Genomic DNA, 10,000 nt, shown 5'->3' on the forward strand with positions numbered 1-10,000 from the left:
TTCTTTTGGTTGGAACTTGGCAGCGCGACCAACGTCATTCACGCTCCTGCACACTCCCGTTAACTTTCATTCCCGTCCCGTCCCGATCACGGGATAATAAAAAATATGAATCCCATCCCGCGGGAATCCCGTGGGAATCCCGTGTCCCGCGGGAGTCCCGACAAAATGTCAGTCTCTAACACACACACACACACACACACACACACACACACACACACACACACACACACACACACACACACACACACACACACACACACACACACACACACACACACACACACACACACACACACACACACGCCACCTCTCTCTCTCTCTCTCTCTCGTTCACACCTCTCACCTGACAGCTGCTCTGACACTGATGGAAGCTCTGCTTTCTCTCTCTCTCTCTCTCTCTCTCTCTCTCTCTCTCTCTCTCTCTCTCTCTAGTAACGTAGTGTCTCTCTACCTCCCAGAGTGTATCTCTCTCTCTCTCTCTCTCTCTCTCTCTCTCTCTCTCTCTCCATAGTAAGGTATTGTCTCTCTACCTCCCACAGGGTCCTGAAGTCTCCCCTGTCCAGCCGTATCAGCTCAGAGTTCTCAGCGCTGACCATGGTGGCGTGGCGAGGCGTGTTGTCCAGGATGGACTCCCCGAAGGCTGTGCCCACGCCCAGGGTGCAGATGGCCACCGCGTCCTGTAGGGGGAGTAGTAATAATCAGTGAGACGCCCAGGGTGCAGATGGCCACCGCGTCCTGTAGGGGGAGTAGTAATAATCAGTGTGACGCCCAGGGTGCAGATGGCCACCGCGTCCTGTAGGGGGAGTAGTAATAATCAGTGTGACGCCCAGGGTGCAGATGGCCACCGCGTCCTGTAGGGGGAGCAGTAATAATCAGTGAGACGCCCAGGGTGCAGATGGCCACCGCGTCCTGTAGGGGGAGCAGTAATAATCAGTGAGACGCCCAGGGTGCAGATGGCCACCGCGTCCTGTAGGGGGAGCAGTAATAATCAGTGAGACGCCCAGGGTGCAGATGGCCACCGCGTCCTGTAGGGGGAGCAGTAATAATCAGTGAGACGCCCAGGGTGCAGATGGCCACTGCGTCCTGTAGGGGGAGCAGTAATAATCAGTAAGACGCCCAGGGTGCAGATGGCCACCGCGTCCTGTAGGGGGAGCAGTAATAATCAGTGAGACGCCCAGGGTGCAGATGGCCACTGTGTCCTGTAGGGGGAGCAGTAATAATCAGTGAGACGCCCAGGGTGCAGATGGCCACCGCGTCCTGTAGGGGGAGTAGTAATAATCAGTGAGACGCCCAGGGTGCAGATGGCCACCGCGTCCTGTAGGGGGAGCAGTAATAATCAGTGAGATGCCCAGGGTGCAGATGGCCACTGCGTCCTGTAGGGGGAGCAGTAATAATCAGTAAGACGTTGGTGCGTTTGACGTAATTTAATACAATTAGATAGGACTGTTCTGTTTGGATGTATGGGCGGTCAATGGAAAAAATGCATAATTATAGTCTATTGAGTATTTAAACATGAGTATTCTGAACATTTTGAGCAACTCAGAACATCTGTAGCTCCAACGTTTAGAAGATAGAGGCATGTTTTACGTATAAGTGGTGGTTATTCTAAAAAGGGCGTGGTCATGGTGTGGTATTTCGCCCTGGATAGTTCCCAAGTTGTTCGCGACGGTCATATTAGCCAAGAACAGTTGAGATATTCTCCGCTGAATGAAGTGCATACATATCTTAGCCAGGTCCTAGACTATAGCCAAGAACAGTTGAGATATTCTCCACTAAATGAAGTGCATACATATCTTAGCCAGGTCCTAGACTATAGCCAAGAACAGTTGAGATATTCTCAACTAAATGAAGTGCATACATATCTTAGCCAGGTCCTAGACTATAGCCAAGAACAGTTGAGATATTCTCCGCTGAATGAAGTGCATACATATCTTAGCCAGGTCCTAGACTATAGCCAAGAACAGTTGAGATATTCTCCACTGAATGAAGTGCATACGTATCTTAGCCAGTCCCATTCACTTACTATACGTGGCACAAGCGCTTCACCTAAGCCACCACTAGATGGCACTGCATGAGTTGTAATATTATTTACCTGGTGGTTTGCAGTCTCTGACACCTTGCAGTGTAGTGTAGTGTAGTGGCCAGTAGAGGGCAGTGTTTAGTGTTTACCTGGTGGTTTGCAGTCTCTGACACCTTGTAGTGTAGTGTAGTGGTGCATTGTGGGTACTGTAGTGTAGTGTAGTGGCCAGTAGAGGGTGGTGTTTAGTGTTTACCTGGTGGTTTGCAGTCTCTGACACCTTGTAGTGTAGTGTAGTGGTGCATTGTGGGTACTGTAGTGTAGTGTAGTGGCCAGTAGAGGGCGGTGTTTAGTGTTTACCTGGTGGTTTGCAGTCTCTGACACTTTGACATCCAGAGAGCCGGACAGCACCGCATACCAGCTGGTCCCGATGTCGCCCTGACGGAACACTGCACGCACACACACACGCATACGCAGGCACGCACGCACACACACACACACACACAGGCACGCACACGCACACGCACACGCAGGCACGCACGCACGCACGCACGCACAAAGACAAAAGCCAAGAACGATCAGACCTGCCGCAGTACAAACGGGACGAACCGAATGTGAAGGAGGGTATACTATAGGGGGCTGCCATGCTCTGTTGGCTCAACATGTCAGTTTGTCACACCCTTCACATTCAGTAGATCCTGTGATCTTTTGTGGCCAATTTTATGGGGTCTATAGTAGGACTATATTAAAAAAATAAATCGCTATACAATTGTGTAAAATAATTCCTATTTAGCCCCATGTTCGAATGCCCCCACCCTCCTGTAAAAAATAGCTAAAATCGCTAAAACAAAAGAAAGCAACAAATGAAAAAAATTGAGACTCATCTTTTACTTTCTCTGATAACCTAAAACATGAACCTTGGTTGAAAAATACTAAAGTTGTCATTTAACTTCCGTTTTCCAACCATTCAGTTACACATTTATTTTTTATATTTTACATTTTTTTACAATACAATTATTTGTGTTTTTTTTGTTTTTTTTAATTCTTTTTTTTGGGGGGGGTTTTGCGACCCCCCTCCGACGCGCGGTTGAGAACCCCTTAGAGGACAAGACATTGTTTCAGATTCCGACGGTAACTAAAGAAAACACATTTGAAACGTTACATTTTAAATTGCAGCCAGTATGAATGTCTTTGAGGTTTAGGTAACAGTGTTGATTTCGTCGACTAAGACGAAAAATGTTCGTCGACTACCTTTTTTCACTGACGAAAACTAAATGGAAACTAAATGAAAACTAAGACATGACGACTAAAACTAAGACTGAACAACAAATAAAAACTAGACTAAAATGTTAGGAATGGACTAGTGGACAAGAGATCCACTAGGAAGGGACTAGTGGACAAGAGATCCACTAGGAAGGGACTAGTGGACAAGAGATCCACTAGGAAGGGACTAGTGGACAAGAGATCCACTAGGAATGGACTAGTGGACAAGAGATCCACTAGGAAGGGACTAGTGGACAAGAGATCCACTAGGAAGGGACTAGTGGACAAGAGATCCACTAGGAAGGGACTAGTGGACAAGAGATCCACTAGGAAGGGACTAGTGGACAAGAGATCCACTAGGAAGGGACTAGTGGACAAGAGATCCAGTATAAGTCATTTTACAATTAGTTGCCGCATGCTGAAAATAGCAGATCTACAAGCTCACAACGCGATGCGTTGTGAGCTTGTAGATCGGCTATTTTCAGCAAGTGTAAAATCAGTCATTACGACGGCATGAAGGCCCGCCAAAATACAATTTGTTCTACTAAATCAACTGTAGATTTAGTCGTCTAAAATCTTACACTGTTAAATAATTTGCTGTGAAGTCACAGTAAATTACTGGCTAATAATTGCCGTACTTTCACAGTAAGTTTCACAGTAATTATCTCACAGTAAATTACTGTAATTTCACATCTGTGAAATTACTGTAATTTACTGTGATTTACCAGTATGCAGTACAGTTATTTACTGTATATATTATTACCATTACTGTGAAAGTAATGTAATTTACTGTGATTTACCAGTATGTAGTACAGTTATTTACTGTATATATTATTACCATTACTGTGAAAGTAATGTCATTTACTGTGATTTACCAGTATGTAGTACAGTTATTTACTGTATATATTATTACCATTACTGTGAAAGTAATGTCATTTACTGTGATTTACCAGTATGTAGTACGGTTATTTACTGTATATATTATTACCATTACTGTGAAAGTAATGTCATTTACTGTGATTTACCAGTATGTACTACAGTTATTTACTGTATATATTATTACCATTACTGTGAAAGTAATGTAATTTACTGTAAATTGACATTATATCTAATACAGTAAAGTATTGTAAAATTACATTTTTAACTGTGATTTTACCATACATACACAAACATGCTTTGCGGATCTGCTAAAAGAAAAACAAAACTTTATTAATTTAAACTTTTTATTAACAATTAAAGTGCAACGTGCAACATTTCAAATGGACAAAGAACAACCACATCAGTCTCACATAAAGCCCTGCTATACTCAGTGGAGATTTTTGAGTGGTGCAACCACTCCCTTACGGAGCTATGTGTGTGGGTGGGTAGTACAGTACAGTAGAGGGTACAGTAGAGGGGCCGCCACACGGTAACTCTGTCATTTCTCGGGGCGGCACGCCCGGAACCGGCCTGGCCCCCAGGGCGCGTTCCTGGGGGTCTGGAACCCCCCCCCCCCCCCCCGGGAACCCCCACACGGAGTTGCACCACTCACTTCACACGAGTGTCTACAAACACTCCTGGAGTTTGGATTACACCAGACCAGCATAGGCCCTACTGCAGTATGAAAACTGGTCGTCATTGACTTCAGTAATTTAGGAGGAGGCTGCAACACAGTTTTCCTGTGAAATTCCAGCAGTTTTTGTGGACTATAAATCACCTGACCTTGAATCAGCAATTCAGCATGGTGTTAAGTAGATACTACATTTTGAGTTTTGGCTGAACTGTTTCTTTAAATGGAGTAAAAAAACTAACAAAAACACTTTACCACCATTAGTAATAGTGACACACACACGCGCACACACATGCATGTACGCGCACACATGCACACACAAATCATAGGCAATTTTACATATCCAGATAAGAATGGCTGGTGGAGTTAGACAAACGAGAGTAGGGCATCAACATCCATTCAAAGTCCACAGGTTTTCTCAAAATGGTATGAGTGCGTCTCATATTGGGGTCCTGAATACCATCATTATCAACCATTCAAAGTCCACAAGTTTTCACATGCTCACGTATGGGTTGAATGGGTTGATACTCCACGCTTCTTCGATTTGGAGCCTCTCTCAGGGTTAATGCCCAAGAAGCACCTGTAAACAATAAGGCAAGACAACAACTTTTAGTTTTACATAGTTTTATATATTGCATCATTTATACAAGGCACATGCAGTGGTGTAAACCCTACACCACAGAAAGAAAGTAGTACTGAAATCTAAGCAACATTGATACAAGTATACAAGTATCAATGTTGCAAGCAATCAAGTACAATGTTAATTTCAGTGTTACAATACCTTTGGAAAACTCCAGAGTGCACGTGCCATCCTCAGGATACTGCAGATGGAAGTTGTAGCAGCTCGCGAAAACCGCAGATATCCCATTGATGATCCCATTGTGTGGTCCCATCACCACTTGTTCTTCAATAGACAGCATCCAGGCCCTAGGCTGCATCATATCACCTAAACAGTGGGTACACAATGGGTACCCATTATGTGATATTGTAAAGAGGTGAAATGCTAAATAAACAAGAGCAGAATTTAAATGATCAGCAACATGTGAGTTGATACTGTGATAAAATCCAGATCAACAGTAGGCCTACCTTGGACAATCAAGCAGGATCAAGCAGTGGGTGCTCAGTAATTTCTCTGTCCTCTGCACATCAGCAGCTGTGGCACATGCCTGTAAATTAAGACATAACTGTAACATACTGTATATCTATGGTAGTATAGATTCAACATAGTGCGTAAAAGACAGTCCACTGGAATCATAGGGAACATTGTCAACATGTGAATGAATGTGATTTAGTGTAAACGTGAACTATAGTCTAGTGCAGCCACAGGTTTAAACTTAAACCTTACACTTACTTGTGAGGGTTGGAGAGGCGACAGCAACAGTCCTACACGTAAGCAGCTGCAACAAATGATGAATACTAGATAGAGAGGGGAAGAGGTAGATGAAGTATACTTGCTGGAGAAAAAAGAAATTCAGTTTGTCAAGCAAAATTATTAAATGGTGTAACTTGTACCATTCTGCTATTATAGACCAACTTTCCATCGCCACCCACTAATGCTCAGATGAAGATAAAAATACCAGCAATTTTCGATACTGGATTGGTCCACACCAAGCTCTTCAAACCCTTCCAGCAGGGAAGCCAGGGTTTCAACAGAAACTGCCTCCTTTATGTCTTGATTCATTATCTGAAAGAACGGAGAATGTCAAACATGAATCAATTACTACAGCACACAGTATTCCCCCCAACAAAAACCTATAGAAAGAAAACAACAACATAGTATGTCACAAAATCTGTAATAATCTTAAAGGATAGGGTGGGTATTTTTAATGCATTGCTTAGTCAGAAAATCCCATGGAAATAACAAAATCAATAATGCGTTTGCTCTACTCTCATTAATTTCTGACTTCCCACGTACTGTTTTTAGCCATCAACCCAGAAGTATTTGGTTCCTATTGTAAGCTAGAAACCTTGAAATACACACGGAGGAGACATACACAGTCATTGAAGAGATGGAAGTGAGGGATGAAGGGAGTGGTGTCGCCGTTGTCAATTCGTCAGCGATTGGAGAGTCGTCCGAGCAAGCCGTGGTGCTTCCTACAGTGAAAAAGAAAACTGTTAAGAGAGCTGCTGGTTGTACCTAGCCGCAATTTGCAACACTAGATGCATTTATAAGGGGATTAATCTATTAATCTGGAGTTGCAATACCATCCAATGACAGCCAATTGATCCAAATCGAATTTCCATTCTGCTTGTATTAAACAATGTTAAACTCACAAACATTGCAGCTGTAGGGCAAGCTTGAATTATCCTCTTTCTATCTGCAAAGTGAGTGTTTCATAAAAATCCACCATAGAACCTGTTATGAGCTACTTTCTGCTAAGAAATTCTGTGCCGTGATATTTCTTTCTAAGTGTTGGAGTTTGGAAGCACTCGTTTTTATTAAGGGGTTGTGCTGCTTCTTCCTGCATTATGTGCAAATTCGAAACAGGTGGTACGCAGGGCCGTTCAATGCCTTCGACGAGAGCTTACAAACTCCAACCCTTCAAAAAATATAATATATTCACCTGCACCGAATTTCTTGATCTTTATGAAACAAACGCTTTGCAGATTGATCACTCAAGCTTTCCCGACAACTGCCATGTTGGTGAGTTTAAGGAAATTCAATTTGGATCAATGGGCAGTCATTGGAGGGTATTGCAAATCTAGATTCATACCATTTAAAACAAATAAAAATAAATCTAGTGTTGCAAATTGCAGCTAGGTTGAACCACCTCAGTGACAATGTCCAAGAGAGCTCGCTGATACCAAACTTTCTCCAGGACCTCTAAAACCTCAAACCTCAATCAATTTGTCAATCACATTAGATCTACTTTGTATTATTCTATGCCAAATTTGATTTAGCCCATGATGTGTTATTTAGCCTACTTACAATGAACATTATTTTTTGCGACCCAAGTAAAATCTCCTCCGGAGTCAATTTGTTTGCGGTTGGGGAGTTCTCCAAGCAAGTGCCACCTACAGTGAAAAAACAAACACACACACACACACACACACACACACACACACACACACACACACACACACACACACACACACACACACACACACACACACACACACACACACACACACACACACACACACAATTATGAAATGTAGCCTAGTTAGCCATTTTAATAGCTATGAATGAAAAATGTATGAACTTCACATGACTTCATAACTTCATAACTTCATCTTCACAGTCACTTCACTGCTTTTCCCTCTCAAAATGGATGTAATTTTGTGCCCAATCCCACAATGCAGCACTTTAAAGTAATTTATTGTGATATCACAGAGGCTGGTGTGATTTCACAGTAACATTACTGAATACAGTATTTTATTGTGAGATTATTGTAAAGTGTTGTGAAATCCTGGTAACAAGTTACAGTACAGTAATATGTTGTGATATCACAGAGGATGGTGTGATTTCACAGTAACATTCTGAATACCTGTAGTATTTTATACACACACACACACACACACACACACACACACACACACACACACACACACACACACACACACACACACACACACACACACACACACACACACACAATTATGAAATGTAGCCTAGTTAGCCATTTTAATAGCTATGAATGAAAAATGTGTTAATACAAATCAACAAGCCATTCTAAATAGCCGATCTACAAGCTCAGTGTTGTGTGAGCTGTCAGGGTGGTCCCCAAAAAACATGTTTAGCATCAAAATCAGCTATGTGAAAATGGCTTGTAGACAATTGTAGATTTGATTATTATATTTGTCTAGCATGGACACTGTTACCCACAGCACAGAGCACACAAGCACACAACTTAGCATATTACAAAATCCCAGGTTGATCTAATTAACAATCCTCTGTGATCAACAACTCACCAGACATTAAAAACGTTTGCATTGCCAATTTGCCATGCCAATAAACTGCTAGCCTCTATGTAGCCTCTGTGTAGGCCTATAGGATATAGCTAACATTGGTCAAATAAGTGCCAAAAAGGAAAAAAACAGGTCAATCTAGACACACAATGTTACATGAGTTTATAATGTTGAGACACACAACGTTACATGAGTTTATATTGTTGATGTGGTCAACAAGGCACCTCCTTACATGCTCTGCACTCTGTTGCTATGCAGTTAGCAATTAGCATGTGTGCACTATGTAGCAGCAGCACACATCATTTGCTGGAGAAAGACTAAATGAGTCACAACAGCACAACTAGTTATCAGTAAGGTGGAGGGAACAAAGAGGGTGGCTTACCGTATCAGAGCAAAGTTATGAACTTCACATGACTTCATAACTTCATCTTCACAGTCACTTCACTCCTTTACCTCTTAAAATGGATGTCATTTTGCGCCCAATCCCACAATGCAACACTTTAAAGTAATTTATTGTGATATCACAGAGGCTGGTGTGATTTCACAGTAACATTACTGAATACAGTATTTTATTGTGAGATTATTGTAAAGTGTTGTGAAATCCTGGTAACAAGTTACAGTACAGTAATTTGTTGTGATATCACAGAGGATGGTGTGATTTCACAGTAACATTCTGAATACCTGTAGTATTTTATTGTGAGATTATTGTAAAGTGTTGTGAAATCCTGGTAACAAGTTACAGTACAGTAATTTGTTGTGATATCACAGAGGCTGGTGTGATTTCACAGTAACATTACTGAATACAGTATTTTATTGTGAGATTATTGTAAAGTGTTGTGAAATCCTGGTAACAAGTTACAGTACAGTAATTTGTTGTGATATCACAGAGGATGGTGTGATTTCACAGTAACATTCTGAACACAGTATTTTATTGTGAAATAATAATGTAAAGTATTGTGAAATCCTGGTTAAATTTAACAGTGTATGATATTTAGTCGACTAAAACTAGACTAACACTAAGACATTCCAGGTGACTAAGATGTGACTAAAACTAAATTAAAACTATTCAAGAGACTAAAATTAAAATCTAAATTTGCTGCCAAAAACAACAGTGGCTGAAACATATTGTTGTCAAACCATCACTAAATATATTTTACCCAAAATGTAAAATATTACATAAAAATATTTCTCTTTATATTTTCTGTTAGTGCAGTAAGTAGTTTAACAACCAGGGGGCGCCCTGTGACCATCTATGATTTCTG

General features: G+C 41.7%; 1 pseudogene across 1 annotated transcript in view; it reads right to left on the bottom strand.

Moving 5' to 3' along the window:
- The window catches only part of LOC306919045 (rap guanine nucleotide exchange factor 4-like), a 57,939-nt pseudogene extending 55,473 nt beyond the window's left edge, over positions 1 to 2,466 (bottom strand). Inside the window, exons 1-2 of the transcript in view lie at positions 2,378 to 2,466; positions 531 to 677 (exon numbers count right to left, since the gene is read on the bottom strand). The product of the transcript in view is annotated as a rap guanine nucleotide exchange factor 4-like (transcript). The remainder of the gene's footprint in view (positions 1 to 530; positions 678 to 2,377) is intronic.
- Positions 2,467 to 10,000: the final 7,534 nt, after the last annotated feature.

Source organism: Electrona antarctica (genome assembly GCF_951216825.1).
Source record: "Electrona antarctica genome assembly, contig: scaffold_227, whole genome shotgun sequence".
Classification (NCBI taxonomy): Eukaryota; Metazoa; Chordata; class Actinopteri; order Myctophiformes; family Myctophidae; genus Electrona; species Electrona antarctica.